Source organism: Gobius niger (assembly GCF_951799975.1).
Source record: "Gobius niger genome assembly, chromosome: 14".
NCBI classification, from domain to species: Eukaryota; Metazoa; Chordata; class Actinopteri; order Gobiiformes; family Gobiidae; genus Gobius; species Gobius niger.
This window is the reverse complement of record NC_136865.1, coordinates 31,895,824-31,915,939: the sequence shown is the minus strand read 5'-3', so window position 1 is coordinate 31,915,939 and position 20,116 is coordinate 31,895,824. Positions and strand designations below refer to the sequence as shown.

Sequence of the window (20,116 nt, the reverse complement as noted above, 5' to 3'; positions counted from 1 at the left end):
AGGCTAAATGCTAATAGCATAACAAACACTCACCAAGACCCGTTATATTTCCGGCACGACGGACACAGAGGATGGGCGGGCCACTTAACAAGCCACTTAACAAGCCAATTAACAAGCCACTTAAAAAGCCAATTGAAAGTCAAAATGGCTGACTTCCTGTGCGTCCAAATTGCAATTTTCAAGGTATAGCTAGGGGGCGCTGTCCTGGGAGCAGGCTATGTGTTAATGGCTGCGTTCTGTTCAGTTTCGGCTGGTGCATTAGTGACCTGAATATGAGCTCTGTGGGCTTATGTCTGTGAGCGTTCGTCACTGCGGCGTTAGGAGTAGACGGTGTAACAGTTTTAAAAAACGTGGCTTAGTCTTTAATTTCACTGTGTCTAGATTCACTGTGCCAAATGTGATGTTATTCCGATGAAAAAACAGGGACGAGTTCGTTAAAACATAAGATGAGGCCAGACGGTTTCACAATTCAAAGTGAAAATACATTTTGAGGCCGCCCGAAAGTCTCCACCAAATTTCGTGAATTTCGGCGACGTTTAGAGGGTCAAAAATGCGATCACTTACGGAGAGAAATTGTGGAAAGCCAAAAACAAAAGTCCTTTCCACGGGACGTCCGACTCAGGCCTAAAAATTCAAAAGATTTTATTCACGTTGTCAAAATTGACGTTAAGAATTTGGTTGAGATTTTCCTACAGTTTGTACGTCTCATATTTTTTTCCACAATTGCAATATTCCAGGGGTGGCAAACACGCGGCCGTCGAGCCGCATGCGGCTCTTGGCCAATCAGATAATCCAATGCTGCTCTTTACAAGAGTATAGGTACATATTTCCCATAAACTGTAAAACAGTCTTTAAGAATCTTGACCAAAAATCCAACTATACTCCTACAGACCCTGTTTCCATCTCTGCATGAATGAGAGCCCGTATCACCCTCTTTTTCAAGGCGGCGTGAAAAGGTGCCTGCCTCACTCAAAGCAGGATGTAGGTTAAACAACAGACAGGCAGATCGTGGCTCTGGGATCAGCTTCGGTGCTTTTCAGATTTCTGATCAGCTACTCTTTATTTGACTCTTAATTTGGCCTCATATTCACAGAAAAAGATCAAAATTAGGAAATGGAAAAAAGCGGAGCTTCAACGAAGCATATGATGCGAAGCGCGACATCGCGTATCGCGGAAATACGCAAAGTCATTGACTTTTTGTTTAACATGTGACAGTAACTGTAACAAATACAATTTAAAACAGAACCTCAGACGTCCAGAGGCTCCTGATTAAAGTTTATGAACTTTGTGCAGCCTAGAGTGCCTTCTCTCTGCGCAATCCAGTCAGGACCGAGCGCAAAGGCCAGGGGCGACTCAGAAGAGGGGCTCAGTGGGCAGGGCCCCACATACAAACACACCCCAGCATTAAAAAACAAAACAAAATCTAATTCTGTCCCAGTCAGAACAGAACAAAATGTCAGTTTATTTAATATATGTTTATTTCAATCTTGGTTAGGAGTAAAACCAATACATCTAATACAATTATTGAAAAAAAAAAAAAAAAAAGGCCAGGCATTAAGTTATAGATTATTGTGATTAAATATAAAAGTCAAATTATATTTAATCACAATAAACTACCACCCTTGGATCTCGCAAACGGTCGGTGCCTTTGTGGCTCTTCACAGGATCAAGGTTGAAAATTTCGGCTCTTGGTCTCTGACTAGTTAGCCACCACGGCAATATTCCAAGATTATTGTCTTTACTTTTTCTTCATTGTTTGTGAACAGCTGCAGGGTCTGTATCATCAGAATCGGTCTCTCAGTTTAGGTCACACATTTATTCATATTATGTTTCATTTTTTGTTATGACGTTCTTTATTATATTTCGATCAAGCTCATTTATTAATATTCACAAATATCTTTTAATTCATTCTCAAGCTGAAGTGGTAACTGTCCAAAACACTCATAAAGTCTGTCTGTAAACTGGGCGTTCACTGAAGCGAGTCAGTTTCAGTTCAGTCTGTGGAGGTTTTTGTACGAGGCTTTTTCACTGTGTGAACAGGTCATAACGGGAAGAATCAACATCAGCTTTACAATAATAAACAGAAAGATCTTCAGGCTGAACTCCACTGATGGTCAAAGTGAAGCTGGACCCAGATCCACTGCCTGAAAAACGACTGGGAACATCTGACACTCGAGTTGTTGCAAAGTAAATGAGAGCTTTTGGAGTTTCTCCATCTCTCTGTTGGTACCAGTACAAGCGATTATTACTCCACACATTGACACTGGTGGAACACTGTATGTTCACGGTGGCCCCCAGGGCGGCGCTCACAGTCTGGGCCTGACTCACTGTCACTGTGAGTCCTCTGGACTCTGTGATGAAGACGCAGCAGAGGACAGTCCACACGAGGACACACACCAAAGTCATGTTGGAGATGAGGAGCTTCAGGAAGGAGCTTCAGAGCAAAGAGTCACCTCTGAGGAATATAAAGAGTCACCTCTGAGGAATATAAAGAGTCACCTCTGAGGAATATAAAGAGTCACCTCTGAGGAATATAAAGAGTCACCTCTGAGGAATATAAAGAGTCACCTCTGAGGAATATAAAGAGTCACCTTTGAGGAATATAAAGAGTCACCTCTGAGGAATATAAAGAGTCACCTCTGAGGAATATAAAGAGTCACCTCTGAGGAATATAAAGAGTTACCTCTGAGGAATATAAAGAGTCACCTCTGAGGAATATAAAGAGTCACCTCTGAGGAATATAAAGAGTCTCACTGGATCATGCAGCTGCTTATGCAAAGAGTGAGACTCTGCAGATACATGGTTTGGTGTGAACAGCTGCAGGGCCTCTCAGAATTGGACCATGCAGCCGCTCATGTGCAAAGTGTGAGGAGTCTCTTGGGAGCTGCGTTCAGGAACCGCCCTGAGCGTCAAGAAAAATTGTGCAGCTGCTGATGCCCATTTACCATTGGAATTATCGCTCGTTGTTTTCGGTTTTGTGGCTATTTTGACACTTTTTCAAAAAGCTTTTAGATTTAGGTAAAGCCAAAGTGGAGAAAATGTTCTCAGTTCAGGTGGGGGTTAAGAGGTTAAAGTAATGTTTTGGTGACTCTACCCATCTCTGAAGAATTGGTTAAACAGTGACAACCCTCTCGCTGTTGTGCCTCTAATTGTCCACACGGGGGCGACATCGGCCTCTTTTTAGATCATGTTCATGACCACACATGAAGCACACGTTTACAATAGGCAGGAACCATTTTCATATTTAAAATCTATAATATTAAAGCATTAATACAACTCATTCACACCACGTGATTTAGCCTCAAGGCTGCAGGGAAAAAGGTCCCGGGTTCGATTCCCACCTGGACGGGGCCTTTCTGTGGAGTTTGCATGTTCTCCCTGTGTCTGTGTAGGTTTCCTCCGGTTTCTCCTGCCACTAAAAACATGTACAATAAGTGAATACTCCAGGTGTTTCTGACCATCAGCCTGGCTCCACATCTGGAGGTCCTGCCGTCGCCCACTGCTCCTCCTTTATCACATGCCCTTACTTTCATATTTGTTCATATTATTAGTTATTATTATTATATTTTGAGTTATTTTGACCGTTCTTAAACTCCAAACGGTGTCAGACCTAAAGGCTGTTGGTTAAAGTGTCTCCGGTGATTTGTTTGTAATGAGAGGTTTGGTCAAAGCAGGTCCAGGCTCAGAATCAGGGAAAGAATTATTATTATGCAGCTGTTTTCCCTCAAACAAAATATGAAGGAAAAAACATCTGAAACGGCAATAAATCCTCTTCTGATTCTGACTTGTATTAATAGATTATGATTTATTTATTTTGTAGAACATATGCAAACACACACACAGGAACCACTGACCTACTGAGGACACATATGCAAACACACTTACAGGAACCACTGACCTACTGAGGACACATATGCAAACACACATACAGGAACCACTGACCTACTGAGGACACATTTGCAAACACACATACAGGAACCACTGACCTACTGAGGACACAAATATAAAACACTGATTCTGAAGGTCACTCATTTATTTGTCTGTCAACATTTTATTTTAAAAACCTCACTTTACTTTAATCATTTGAAGTCTCTGCTGTTGAGTCTTTCCAAGTGTCTTAAACCAAAGAATATTTCCTGAATTAAGTCTCAAATTGAAGCTACTGAGAAACCGTTATTCGTGCACAAAGGGGAAAGTGTTTTTGCAACAGCCACGAATCAACGGCACATATAGAGTTAAAAGTGACAAAAGTATAAAAATCCAGGTCCACATCGTGAATGAGAATTGATTCAATCTGTGGGAAAATAGAAAATCCTGACATAAAAACTGTAATATTCTAAGTAATAGTTTTCCAGACTTCAGCCCAGTCTCTTTGGTTCGTTTCCAGTTTGTGTTGAGTTGATTTAAAAAGTGTTTGATTTCAAAGCCCTCATGTCCTCGTCTGAACTCCTGAATGTTTGTGACTCAGAGCGTTGAGGTGGTTAAATCTGCTCCTGCTGGACGTCCCCAGAGTCAGGACTAAACACTGGGGAGACGGGCCCAGACTCTGGAATAATGGATATCCAGACATAAACCGTCCCTGACTTTGTCCTTTTTAAACCCAGGCTCATTTATTCTGGCTTTAACACTCAGGAACACGGACACGCTTTGCTTCACGGCTTCATCCAAGTCTTTTGAATGTTTTACCCTCATTTCAATTGTTTTATTATCATTTTATACTTTGGTCTTTGAGGGATTTAAAGGAGTTCATAACGAGTCGTTAAAAAAGTTTAGTCTAAAAAATCCACTAATGTAGAACAAGACATATTTAATCAATGCATAACTTGTGTTTTACTGTTGTTTATTTTCAGTTTTATTTTTCATTTGAAGCATTGGAAGTTATTTTATTAATAATAGTTATAATTATGATTTATTTGAATAACTTTGTGTGAAGAGTTTTACTTTTATTGTAATAAATATTATCAGTAGATTGTTGGGGTTTTATGGTCGTACGTGTCATAAAGTCTGTGAGTTCAGTGAAGCGAGTCAGTTTCAGTTCAGTCTGAGGAGGTTTTTGTACGAGTCTTTTTCACTGTGTGAACGGGTAGCTGCTATACTGCTGACAATAATAAACTCCTGCATCTTCAGCCTCAAATCCACTGATGATCAAAGTGAAGTCAGTCCCAGAACCACTTCCACTGAAACGACTGGAGACTCCAGACTGACGAGTTGTAGCAGAATAGATCAATAGCTTTGGAGACTCTGAGCCTTTCTGAAGATACCAGGCAAGATTACTAGAAACACTTGTACTGGACTGACATCTGACAGAGGTAAAGGCTCCTCTCTCCACAGCTGCAGCTGCAGGAGTCTGAGTCAGGAGGATTTCTGCTCCTGAAGAAGCTGAAAAACACAAGAAGAGTTATTGAGACAGACCCCGCAGGTGTCCAGAGGAGCAGTGTGTGACCCAGAGATGTCCTCACCCCGACCCAGGAGCCCCAGAGCCAGCAGGAACAGCTGCAAGGACATCAGGCTCATTGTGTTGTTGGTGTGGGAGTGTCTCTGAAGGAGCAGCACTGGGCTCTTAACGGCTGGACCAGCAAACATATGCAAACACACCAGGGCTGAAAATCCATTCAGATTCACCAAATCAATTAGATTCAAGATTCAGTTTGACTGATTTTAGATTCATTTAAGGAAATCACGCAGAACCAACTTTCCGTGGCGATGGACGACATTCTCAGAAGAACTAATGCTGCAAATAGTAGAAACTAACTCTAACTTGGTAAATTAGTAAAAATGTGAATAATTACATTGATAAACATATGAATATAAAAATTAAGATTCTAATCCCCCGTTGTTGCCATGGTGATGACGCACTGGTTCAGCCAATCAGGCCTTTGACAGAAAACAACCCAGGTAAAAATTCAATATATTTCAATATATTATTAGTATACTTGTTTTTTGTCTAATACATTTAAAATATATTTCAATAAAGTGCACTTAACATAAGTACACTAAAATGAGAGTAAAATATATACATATGCATTTTTTTTTTTATAATTTGTATTTTTTTATTGAATTTATACATGGCACATAAATCACTGCAGTATAATACAAAACAAAACAAAAAAAAAAAGAAAAAGAAAGAAGAGGGAAAATAATAATAATAATAATAAAAATATTGAAAAAATGTAGATGAGAGAGAGATGAAAGAAGAAAAAAATAAATAAGAATAAATAAATAAATAAAAATAAGTAAAGAAAAAAAAAAGAATAAATAACTAAATAAAAAGGTGGTAGGCAGTGGGGCTAATCCAAATACATAGTATTTAGTCAAGGCTTCTCACTGGACAAGTCATCACCTGAGAGTATTTGTTATCAATAATAATAACAGTAATATCGTTGTTGTTATTATTATTATTATTATTATTATTATTATTATTATTATTATTGTAGTTGTTATCATTATTACTTATCTTTTTCCTAAATGCTAGGCTGTTAGCATATTAATTGTCCTTAGTGCCTTGTTTTAATTCTATTGGGTTCTGATATAGTGTGGCCTGGGGGCCTCACAGGGCTAGATATAGAGTTGGTCTATTGTGCCTTTTTGAGAAGCGTTGACGTGTACATTATGATACTGTTACTCCATTACTGGTTGTTTTAATGTATTCCAGGTAGTCCTTCCATTTTTCAGTGTAGCTCATATTCCGGTCCATAATATTAAATGACATGTGTTCATATGAAGCCACCTTGGCAAGTTCTGTAAACCATTCTGCAAAAGGGGGTTCATCCGCATCTTTCCAGTGACGCATTATTACTTGTTTCCCAATCATGATACTGGTCTGGATGAGGTCCGATGATGTGCACCGTGTGGTCATTTGTGGATCGTTCAGAATAAAAAGCCGTGGAGTGAATTCGAAATTAGCGTGAGTCATGTTTTTTAGACATCCATAAATCTTCATCCAGAAGTTTTGAGTTTTGGGACATTCCCAGAGGAGATGTACCAGGGTTCCTTTGTTATTACATCTCCAGCAAGTGTCCGAGTCCACAAGGTTTAGTCTGAACAGTCGTGAGGGAGTCCAGTAGTAGCGATTTAATACTTTGAAGTGAATTAGCTTGATCTTAATGTCTCTAGACAATTTGTTGGTATTTTTACATATTCTTTCCCAGTCTTCATTTGATAAGTGAATTTTTAGGTCTGAAGCCCAGATCGATTTCAGAGCGTATGACCTAGGGTGTTTCTGATGAAAAATTAAACTATAATAGAAGGATGCCTCATGTCCCGATCCCATTTTTTTAACTATTTGTGATAGAAGGATTGAATGCTGTGGTGGGGAATGTTTCCCTATAGTGCTAAATAGTACATTTCGAAGTTGCAGATATTGCCAGAAATGAGTATTCTTCAAGTTATATTCAGAGATTAATTCTTCAAAAGATTTAAGTACGTTTCCTTTATATAGGTCTGCAAGTTTTTTAATTCCCTGAGCAAGCCAATCCTTCCAAACAAAAGAGCGTTTACCTATTTTAAGTTTGGGGTTATTCCATATACAACTTTCAGAATTCAGATAAACATTAACATTGAACATAAATGAAATCTTTTTCCATACATTAAAAAGGTTTGCAATAATGGGATGGGATTTGGTAGTTGAGGTCATCTTGGTTGATAGCGCGTCTATTGGATTGAGTGGGGAAAACAGTCTGGACTCCATCCCTATCCAAGGTGGGGCTCGTTCAGGTGGCAGTGCCCATTGAGCAATATGTCTCAGGCAGAAGGCATAATGATATAGAATTAAATCTGGAAAACCCATGCCTCCTTTTTTAACAGGCATTTGCATTTTACTGAGTTTTAATCTCGGACGTTTCCCATTCCACATGAATTCTTTGCAGATACGATCAAATTTATCAAAATATTTTTTGGGTATAGCAATTGGTAGACATTGTAGTAAATAGTTCAGCTTTGGTATGCTATTCATTTTCAGCACATTAATTTTTCCCCACAATGAGAGGGATAATAAAGCCCATCTTTGTGTATCGAGTGTAATCTTCTTCAGGATTGGGTCAATGTTTTTTTCTATAATTTTGTCAATTTTGTGAGGAAACAAAATTCCCAGATATTTTATGCCTTCTGTGGGCCACTTAAAAGAGCCGGCTTGAAATAAGGTTTTTGGACAGAATGAAGTTAGCGGTAAGGCTTCTGATTTGGACCAATTTACTTTGTATCCTGATAATTTTGAAAAGTGTTCTATGGTTTCCAACAGTGCTGGTACAGATCTAGTTGGGTCCGATGTGATCCATAAAATATCATCAGCATACAACATAAGCTTATGATTATAGTCATTAATTTTGATACCTTTAATATTAGGGTTATTGCGAATAGCTGTCGCTAAAGGCTCGAGCGCGAGACAGAAGAGCCCAGGAGAGAGAGCTGAACCCTGCCGCGTGCCTCTGCTGAGTCTAAAATATGAAGACATAAGACCGTTAGTCAGTACCGCAGCTGTTGGCTCAGTGTACAATGTTTTTATCCATTTTAGAAAAATGTCACCAAACCCAAATGCACGAAGCGTATGAAACATATACCTCCACTCAAGACGATCAAACGCTTTTTCGGCGTCTAAAGATATTACAGCAGTTGGATCGTCTGAGTCTTTTACGTGCCACATTGTATTGATAAGTCGTCTGACATTGTCTGATGAGTGTCTTTGCTTCACAAAACCCACTTGGTCCGGGTGAATAATTAATTCGAGAATTTTGTCAAGCCGCTTGGCCAGTATTTTCGAGAGTATTTGACAGTCTGCAGATATCAGACTGATGGGGCGATAATTTTTGCAGTCAGTCGAGTCTTTGTCTTTTTTGAGAATCAAAGTAATTATGGCTTGATTTAAAGATGGAGGTAATATTCCTGTTTCATACGCCTCTGAAAGCATTTGATGGTATAAAGGCAGCAGGTCTTCTGCATAACATTTATAAAATTCAAACGTGAACCCATCTGGGCCGGGGGATTTTCCTGATGGTAGAGTCCCAATTATATCCAGTATTTCTTTTGTAGATATAGGAGAATCTAAACAAACTTTCTGTTCCATATTAATCTTTGGCAGCTTTAAATTGTGAACAAAAGTTTGAATTTCCTCATCTATCGCTGTACTTTCAGATGTATAGAGATTGACGTAATACTTTTGGAATGCATCATTTATATCCTGGGCTTTATTTCTTAACGTACCCTCAGCATCCCTTACTGCTGCTATTAATGATTTGGCCTCTTTTTGTTGGATATAACGAGCTAGCAGTTTACCTGCTTTGTCACCAGATTCAAAGATTCTTTATATATACATATGCATAATATCTTTTTAATTATACACTTGTGAAAAACATACTTAGCATTAATATATTTCTACCCAGGTGAAAAATATATACTTATGTTTGTTAAAATTTAATATAAAAAATATATTTTCAGTATCAACTTAAATTAACTTTTACTGTGCTATTTTTGGAACAACTTATTTTGTATTTAATCTGTTTAAGGTGAATTTAAATTGCAATAACATTCAATTCCAGGTACATTTAGTTTACTAAAGTGGACCTATTTTACACATACTTAATCTATTTATAGCATATTGAGTTTCATGTATTACTATATCTGATAGAAAATTTAAATGTAACTTTTATTCCACAAAAAGCTAACTTTAAATATATTAAAAGCATATTTTTGTCATACTTTTTATTCTATTTAAATTTAACTTAAAATTACTAAGCACAAAATAAGTTGTTTCAAAAGAGCACACTTAAACTTTATTTTACTATCATTTCTGAAATATATTTAGTTTGTTAAATTTGACTTTGCTAAGTATATTTTGTTTTCTCCTGGGAACATGGCAGCCCCAGAGTGAACAAGAAGTAAATAAAGAAAATCTCTGTCTGGAGGAAATGCAGGACAAGGAAACAGGTGTAAAAGCCGTTTTATTTCCAGTGGAGCGTTTTTACTGTTTTGTTTCCAGGCTGTAACTCCGGCCTGAGGGACGAGGGACTCGATATGAAGAGAACACGGCACAAAAAGAAGCTTCTGTCTCTGTTCGCTCCAAACTTATTGTGGATTAAAATAAACATAGTTCATGCGTCAAACACGACCTTAGGATCGATTTAATTAAGGTTTTTTTAATCGATATCGGGCTGTTCAAAGGAAAATGGACTCAATTGGATTCATGAATTATATAAACCCAGCCCTAAAACACACTTACTGGAACCACTGACCTACTGAGGACATGTTTGCAAACACACATACAGAAACCACTGACCTACTGAGGACACATATGCAAACACACATACAGGAACCACTGACCTACTGAGGACACATATGCAAACACACTTACAGGAACCACTGACCTACTGAGGACACATATGCAAACACACACACAGGAACCACTGACCCACTGAGGACACATATGCAAACACACTTAGTCTCTGCTGTTAAGTCTTTCCAAGTGTCTTAAACCAAACAATGTTTCCTGAATTAAGTCTCAATTTGAAGCTACTGAGAAACCGTTATTCGTGCACAAAGGAGAAAGTGTTTTTGTAACAGCCACGAATCAACGGCACATATAGAGTTAAAAGTGGCCAAAGTATAGAAATCGAGGTCCACATCGTGAATGAGAATTGATCCTGACATAAAAACTGTAATATTCTAAGTAATAGTTTTCCAGACTTCAGCCCAGTCTTTTTGGTTCGTTTCCAGTTTGTGTTGAGTTGATTTAAAAAGTGTTTGATTTCAAACACTTTTTAAAGTGTTTGAAATCCTGAATGTTTGTGACTCAGAGTGTTGAGGTGGTTAAATCAGCTCCTGCTTGACGTCCCCAGAGTGAGGACTAAACACTGGGGAGACGGGCCCAGACTCTGGAATAATGGATATCCAGACATAAACCGTCCCTGACTTTGTCCTTTTTAAACCCAGGCTCATTTATTCAGACTGGCTTTAACACTCAGGAACACGGACACGCTTTGCTTCACGGCTTTATCCAAGTCATTTCAATTGTTTTATTATCATTTTATACTTTGGTCTTTGAGGGATTTAAAGGAGTTCAAAACGAGTCGTTAAAAAAGTTTAGTCTGAAAAATCCACTAATGTAGAACAAGACATATTTAATCAATGCATAACTTGTGTTTTACTGTGGTTTATTTTCAGCTTTATTTTTCATTTGAAGCATTGGAAGTTTTTTTATTAATAATAGTTATAATTATGATTTATTTGAATAATTTTGTGTGTGAAGAGTTTTGCGATTATTTTAATAAATATTATGAGTAGATTGTTGGAGTTTTATGGTCGTACGTGTCATAAAGTCTGTGTGTTCAGTGAAGTGAGTCAGTTTCAGTTCAGTCTGAGGAGGTTTTTGTACGAGTCTTTTTCACTGTGTGAACGGTGTTGCGTCATGCTGCTGACAAAAATAAACTCCTGCATCTTCAGCCTCAAATCCACTGATGATCAAAGTGAAGTCAGTCCCAGAACCACTTCCACTGAAACGACTGGAGACTCCAGTGTGACGAGAAGTAGCAGAATAGATCAATAGCTTTGGAGACTCTGAGCCTTTCTGAAGATACCAGTTAAGATTAGAAACACTTGAACTGGACTGACATCTGACAGAGGTAAAGGCTCCTCTCTCCACAGCTGCAGCTGCAGGAGTCTGAGTCAGGAGGATTTCTGCTCCTGAAGAAGCTGAAAAACACAAGAGTTATTGAGACAGACCCCGCAGGTGTCCAGAGGAGCAGTGTGTGACCCAGAGATGTCCTCACCCCGACCCAGGAGCCCCAGGGCCAGCAGGAACAGCTGCAGGGACATCATGCTCATTGTGTTGTTGGTGTGGGAGTGTCTCTGAAGGAGCAGCACTGGGCTCTTAACGGCTGGACCACCAAACATATGCAAACACACCAGGGCTGAAAATCCATTCAGATTCACCAAATCAATTAGATTCACGATTCAGTTTGACTGATTATAGATTCATTTAAGGAAATCACGCAGAACCAACTTTCCGTGGCGATGGACGACATTCTCAGAAGAACTAACGCTGCAAATAGTAGAAACTAAACTTGTTAATTAGTAAAAAATATGAATATTTACATTGAAGAATTGAACCCCTTTTGTTGCCATGGTGATGATGCACTGGCTCAGCCAATCAGGCCTTTGACAGTAAACAACATGGCTGCCCCAGATTTAACCTGTTTGGAAATAAATCACTAAATCTTTGTTTGGAAGAAATGCAGGAGCAGGAAACATGTGCAGAAGCCTTTTTCTATCCAGGGGAGCTCCTTCACTCGTTTTTAGCCACGCTGTGATTCCTGGAGGGCGAGAGGGACCAGCTCAAAATGAAGAGCACAACTATTGAAATAAACAGAGTTCACATGAAAATGGATCAGTCCAATGTGTTCCTTAGAGACACGGAGCTCGACCTTGTTAAGAAGTTGAAGTGTCTCGGGGAAACTGTGGATCCAACAGTGAAAACAAACACATTTGGGTGCAGTGGTTCAGATGAAGAAGGTGCTTTACTTTTGTCATGATACAAAAAGTGTATAACACAGTTGGTCCTCTGCGTTTGACTCATCCTTCGCTGGGACGACCTGTAGGAGCAGTGGATGTCTCCAGATGTGGAGCCAGGCTGATGTTCAGAATAACCTGGCTGGAAGATTGACCTATTGTACATGTTTTGAGTGGTAGGGGAAACAGGAGGAAACCTACGCAGACACGGGGAGAACCTGCAAACTCCACAGAAAGGCCCCGTCCCTGCTGGGAATCCAACCCGGACCTTCTAGCCTCACAGCAGGAAGGTCCCAAGTTTGATTCCCAACTGGGAATTCTTTGATGTTTCTGTTCGATGTTAAAATTCAGACATATTTTCCTGCTCACGACAAAAGCTTCAGAATCAGTGACTGAATCATCTTCATTTGGAAAAAAACACAATGTTTATGTCACTTTTTAGAGTTTTTGTCACATTATTTCAATGTTATTGTGATTGTCCATATTTATCAGTAAATCCTGTAAATTATTAAAGTCTATAAAAACAATGTTTTTTTGTATATGGCAGTGATACAATAAAATATGTACAATAGGAATCACCTCAATAAGAGGTTCTTAACCGTCGTTCATTATGATGCTCATCTGAGCAGCTGCAGGGTCTGTAACATCAGGATCAGTAAAATACACTGTCTCCATTTTAGGTCTAATTTAAAATGTTCCCATAGAGTCCCTCAGGGCTTTGCTCTTGCGCTGTTAATGTTTAATGTTTTAAGACTATTTTTAGTTCGCAATAATAACTTCAAATGACAGTATATCCACTAAAAATGATTGTCGCTGCATTAAATGTGTTCAACAAAAGAATATGTAGTTTATTTTTCCCATTTTAATCCCCAATGAATAAATACTATACTAGTTATTTACAGAGACTTATTTCATTCCTTTATTTGAGTTCCTTGTGGAGGGTTTATATGTTGCATAATCCATGTCTCAAAACCGGCTTTGTTTACACATCCCTGACTCGATGAATGTTTTTACTTGTGTGAACAGCTGAATGGTCTCTCCAGTCTCTTAGCGCTGGGAGGTTTTTGTACGAGCGCTCTGTGAGTTTGTATCACTGTGGTACACGTTCGGTGGAGGAACCAGACTGGAGCTCAACTGTAAGTCACTTCTTTTTCTTATTCATGTGAAAAATATGTTTAAACTTAATTAATGTTGTTTCAAATTCATCTCATTTTTAAAGTTTGAGTGTCTTTTATTAATTATAGAAAGTAAACGTACCGTTATCCGTGTCTGTGCGTTTCTATCGTCCCCAAACAAGTTTAAGTTAAACAGATCTTTGACTCGGTGAAGATTTGCAGCAGTAAATGGAGACGGTAAAGACGGAGTCGCAAATATAGATTTAAAAATATTCATACAAATATAAATGTATTACTCAGTTTTTTATATGAAATATTATGAAAATGTTTCATCTTACTTTTGCGTCAAATCTATTTTGGCTGATTTTAATTTATCTACTTTTTATTTTAAAGTGAGTTTATATAAAATAGTCTGTAGTTAAATCCGTCTTTGGCTCTTGTTGTTCCTGACGTTTGTTTGATCTAAAACACAGAGACACGATTGAAAATAAATATTTGTCTCACATGGAAAATGTGACAGAAAATAGTGAAAACCAACAAAATGATGAATTATCAAATAAATAGTTTATTTTAACTGACAGTTTGTTTTTTCAAACTGAACTAAGTTAAAGGTTTTCTATAAAATATTTCCCTTATTTTTGTTTCTTCCAAAATGAAGAAACTTAAACTTTCATTAGTTTCATTAGTTTTATCTTTTATCTGTAAAGCGTTTTCTCTCATATCAGTTTAAAAATATAAAAGTGAAGTGACTCTGTCTCAGGGGAAACTCTGGGGACGTTTGTCTTTAGCTCTGAAACCTTTCAGTGGTTCAGCTTCAGTGGAGTCTGTGGCAGCTGTTTTAAAGTATTTCATGATTATCTTGTTTTCCCGTTTACTTGAAGGCACTGTATCTGAAGTATCTGAATAATTATTAGTATAAGTATTGAATAATTTTCCTCCGACTGCAGTAAATCGTAAACTCAGACTGTGAACAAACACTGTACAAAATGATAAAGCTTTTGAATCAGTTTTATGAACTTGTAAGTTAGTTTTCTGGTATTTCTGTGACGGTGACTCTGAAAAGTGACACTAAAGTTGTGAAATGTGCCTTTAAACTTGTCCCTGTGAAGAATCAGGAGCCGACAAATATGTTAGGAATGAGTTCAGACACAACTAACATTTGAATGTACCGGAATCCCCTTTTCATTTCCTGTAATAGAAACATTAGGTTTGTTCATGTCATTGATCAGTTTAGTTTGTGTTGTTTAATAAAAAAGGTGTTTCCCCTGAAGCCGGTCTGTGGAAGGTTTGCTTTACTGAGAGCAGCCGAAACTGAAGCCTCTTTGAGCTCATTCTGTTTTTTTCTTGTTATTTATTGTTCACAGTGTTTGGTCGAGTGGCCCCCGCCCTCACAGTGCTGCCCCCCTCCAGGTCGGAGCTGGCCCAGGGGAAGGCCACCCTCCTGTGCCTGGCCAACAAGGGCTTCCCGTCAGACTGGAGCGTGTCCTGGAAGGTGTCCGGTATAGAGGGCGCTGTGGAGCAGAGGAGCCCCGCGTTGCTGCTAAAGGACGGCCTCTACAGCTGGAGCGTGGGCCTGACGCTGACCGCACAGCAGTGGAGGGAGGGCGCTGTGAGCTGTGAGGCCAGACAGGGCTCCCAGAGTCCAGTGTCCCACACACTGAGCGCACTGCAGTGTTCCCAGGACTGACACAGCGCCCCCTGCTGTCACTGAGCGCACTGCAGTGTTCCCAGGACTGACACAGCGCCCCCTGCTGTCACTGAGCGCACTGCTGTGTTCCCAGGACTGACACAGCGCCCCCTGCTGTCACTTCTGCTGAGATACAGAGCTTCTGCATTATCATCTGCTTTAATAAACTCCTCACTGCTTTCTGCTCATGTCTGCTCCTCTTTTATATGAAAATACATAAATAATTTACATCTTGAAAATCTTCTCATTAATAAATAAAAAATATCAGAAATTGTAACAATGTCTCTGTTTTTTTAATACATGCTTACATCATAGGTTTCCATTTTATATATTTCACATATTATATGAATGAATCACACACAGAATCCTGGAGTCAGTGGCATTTACAGTTTCAATGTTAATCCAACACTAATTTAGCTTTAATTGTATCTTATTTATTAAGCCACTTCCAGTTTGAATAACAAATAATGACAAGAACATTTTGCAATTGCTGTGCAATTGTGATTGACTGCGGAATCGTAGGCTACCAATTCAGAAATGCACAAATTGCATAAAAATTGTGAGAAAAAAAATCATAATTGCATAAGAGTGCTTTTATTGTGAAAATCCTCATTTAGTTGCATTATACTGCTTTACATGCGAAATCCCTATTAAGTTGCATCATATGCGAAAATCCCTATTAAGTTGCATTATAGTCCTTTATGTGTGAAAATCCCTATTAAGTTGCATTATACTGCTCTATATGTGAAAATCCTTATTAAGTTGCATTATAGTGCTTTATATGTGAAAATCCCTATTAAGTTGCATTATAGTGCTTTATATTTTAAAATCCCTATTAAGTTGCATTATAGTCCTTTATGTGTGAAAATCCCTATTAAGTTGCATTATACTGCTTTATATGTGAAAATCCCTATTAAGTTGCATCATACTGCTTTATGTGTGAAAATCCTTTTTAAGTTGCATTATACTGCTTTATATTTGAAAATCCCTATTAAGTTGCATTTTAGTGCTTTATATGTGAAAATCCCTCTTAAGTTGTATTATACTGCTTTATATGTGAAAATCCTTATTAAGTTGCATTATACTGCTTTATATGTGAAAATCCCTATTAACTTGCATTATGCTGCTTTATATGCGAAAATCCCTATTAACTTGCATTATACTGCTTTATATGTGAAAATCCCTATTAACTTGCATTATACTGCTGTGAAAATCCCTATTAACTTGCATTATAGTGTTTTATATGAGAAAATCCCTATTAACTTGCATTATACTGCTGTGAAAATCCCTATGTTGTTGCAGAAACTGTAAAAACTGTTGAAATTGCAGAAACTCTTGACATTGTATAAAGTCTTAACATTGCATAAACTGTTTAAATCACTAACAGACTTCACTGTGTCAGAAATCCCATTCAAATGAATGGGGAGCCTTCCCCATACAAATCAATGGCAGAATTCCCAAGCCCAGAGGAAAAAACTGGAAAACTGCAGAACTCAAGTGTGTGTTTGAACGAGCTGCCTCTTTCAGCTGAGACCACTATCACTGAGCAATAACTCTATACAAATATGGGCTTGCCGAGTCCCAAAAAAAATAAAGAGTTGTGGTTGAAATCAATCCAGCGATTTCCAGGATGGGAACCCAGCGCTCTACTATTGGAGCTACACAGCACAACTGAATGACCCAGCCGATTTTAGATTTATTGTATAAAACACCCCGCAGTCATTTATTTCCAGAAAAAATGAAAAATGGAAACAGAAAATGGAACTACAGTTTAAGCAGTATTTATTGAATAATTTTGTAATTATAATTAGGGCAAATTCCCTGGGGCCCCAAAGATTTGAGAGAGTGCTCCAGCCCTGCAGAACACTCGATAGATGAAGCAATATTCTGGTGAGACCCATATAGTACAAGGAACACACAGAGAGACGGACAGGAAACAGCCAAACTGAACTTCCTGTGATTGTACAGTAAAAAAAAACTGAATTTGGAGCCAACAACTTTTAAATTAAAAATTATTTCTGGGAGAGAGGGGTAGTATATGTACAAGTCTAAAACTGTGGCTTTTGTGAATAAAATGGGAAAGTGGGAAAATAGACGAATTTCAGGAGAAACTGACAGAGGCCAACATGCTGCCAGAATAAGAACTCTGTATATTTTCACAGAGGATGGGCGGGCCACTTAACAAGCCACTTAACAAGCCACTTAACAAGCCACTTAAAAAGCCAATTGAAAGTCAAAATGGCTGCCTTCCTGTGCGTCCAAACTGCAATTTTCAAGGTATAGCTAGGGGGCGCTGTCCTGAGAGCAAGCTATACAGTGATGGCTGCGTTCTGCTCAGTTTCAGCTGGTGCATTAGTGACCTGGATATGAGCTCTGTGGGCTTATGTTAGTTTCAAACAGTTTCAAAAAAACGTAGATTAGTCTTTAATTTCACTATGTCTAGATTCACTGTGCCAAATGTGATGTTATTCCGATGAAAAACCAAGGAAGATAAAAAGTCACCTCTGAGGAATATAAAGAGTCCCAGTGGATCATGCAGCTGCTTATGCAAAGAGTGAGGCTCTGCAGAGACATGGTTTGGTGTGAGCAGCTGCAGGGCCTCTCAGAATTGGCCCATGCAAGGTCCCGGGTTCGATTCCCACCTGGACGGGGCCTTTCTGTGGAGTTTGCATGTTCTCCCTGTGTCTGAGTAGGTTTCCTCCGGTTTCCCCTGCGACTAAAAACATGTTCAATAAGTGAATAATCCAGGTGTTTCTGACCATCAGCCTGGCTCCACATCTGGAGGTCCTGCCGTCGCCCACTGCTCCTTCTTTATCACGTACCCTTACTTTCATATTTATTCATATTATTAGTTATTATTGTTATACTGTGAGTTATTTTGACCATTTTCAAACTCCAAATGGTGTCAGACCTAAAGGCTGTTGGTTAAAGTGTCTCCGGTGATTTGTTTGTAATGAGAGGTTTGGTCAAAGCAGGTCCAGAATCAGAATAAGTTAAAGAATTATTATAATGCAGCTGTTTTCCCTCAAAAAAATGGAAGGAAAAAAAATCTGAAACGGCAATAAATCCTCTTCTGATTCTGACTTGTATTAATAGATTATGATTTATTTATTTTGTAGAACATATGCAAACACACATACAGGAACCACTGACCTACTGAGGACACATATGCAAACACACTTACAGGAACCACTGACCTACTGAGGACACAAATATAAAACACTGATTCTGAAGGTCACTCATTTGTCTGTCAGCATTTTATTTTTAAAACCTCACTTTACTTTAATCATTTCAAGTCTTTGCTGTTAAGTCTTTCCAAGTGTCTTAAACCAAAGAATGTTTCCTGAATGAAGTCTCAAATTGAAGCTACTGAGAAACCGTTATTCGTGCACAAAGGGGAAAGTGTTTTTGCAACAGCCACGAATCACCGGCACATATAGAGTTAAAAGTGGCAAAAGTATAAACATCGAGGTCCACATCGTGAATGAGAACTGATTCAATCTGAGGGAAAATAGAAAATCCTGACATAAAAACTGTAATATTCTAAGTAATAGTTTTCCAGACTTCAGCCCAGTCTTTTTGGTTCGTTTCCAGTTTGTGTTGAGTTGATTTAAAACGTGTTTGATTTCAAAGCCCTCATATCCTCGTCTGAACTCCTGAATTTTTGTGACTCAGAGTGTTGAGGTGGTTAAATCAGCTCCTGCTGGACGTCCCCAGAGTCAGGACTAAACACTGGGGAGACGGGCCCAGACTCTGGAATAATGGATATCCAGACATAAACCGTCCCTGACTTTGTCCTTTTTAAACCCAGGCTCATTTATTCAGACTGGCTTTAACACTCAGGAACACGGACACGCTTTGCTTCACGGCTTCATCCAAGTCTTTTCAATGTTTTACCCTCATTTCAATTGTTTTATTATCATTTTATACTTTGGTCTTTGAGGGATTTAAAGGAGTTCATAACGAGTCGCTAAAAAAGTTTAGTCTGAAAAATCCACTAATGTAGAACAAGACATATTTAATCAATGCATAACTTGTGTCTTACTGTGGTTTATTTTCAGTTTTATTTTTCATTTGAAGCATTGGAAGTTATTTTATTAATAATAGTTATAATTATGATTTATTTGAATAATTTTGTGTGTGAAGAGTTTTACTTTTATTGTAATAAATATTATAAGTAGATTGTTGGGGTTTTATGGTCGTACGTGTCATAAAGTCTGTGAGTTCAGTGAAGCGAGTCAGTTTCAGTTCAGTCTGAGGAGGTTTTTGTACGAGGCTTTTTCACTGTGTGAACGGTGAGCTGCTGTAACCCTGCTGACAATAATAAACTCCTGCATCTTCAGCCTCAAATCCTCGGATGGTCAAAGTGAAGTCAGTCCCAGAACCACTTCCACTGAAACGACTGGAGACTCCAGTGTGACGAGAAGAAGCAGAGGAGATCAGGAGCTTTGGAGACTCTGAGCCTTTCTGAAGATACCAGGCAAGATAATTAGAAACATCTGAACTGGTCTGACATCTGACAGAGGCCGAGGCTCCTCTCTCCACAGCTGCAGCTGCAGGAGTCTGAGTCAGGAGGATTTCTGCTCCTGAAGAAGCTGAAAAACACAAGAAGAGTTATTGAGACAGACCCCGCAGGTGTACAGAGGAGCAGTGTGTGACCCAGAGATGTCCTCACCCCAACCCAGGAGCCCCAGGGCCAGCAGGAACAGCTGCAGGGACATCAGGCTCATTGTGTTGTTGGTGTGGGAGTGTCTCTGAAGGAGCAGCACTGGGCTCTTAACGGCTGGACCACCAAACATATGCAAACACACCAGGGCTG

At 38.8% G+C, this 20,116-nt stretch overlaps 1 protein-coding gene and 1 gene segment (V, D, J or C); both read left to right on the top strand.

The window, feature by feature from the left end:
* LOC306973752 (unconventional myosin-Ig-like) overlaps positions 1–20,116 on the top strand; it is a gene marked incomplete at its 3' end in the record, with an annotated part of 481,166 nt that overhangs the window by 303,678 nt on the left and 157,372 nt on the right. The gene's annotated exons all lie outside the window — the stretch shown is intronic.
* The window catches only part of LOC306973756 (Ig kappa-b4 chain C region-like), a 37,459-nt gene continuing 17,487 nt past the window's right edge, over positions 145–20,116 (top strand). Inside the window, exons 1-2 of the C gene segment in view lie at positions 145–183; positions 13,547–13,631.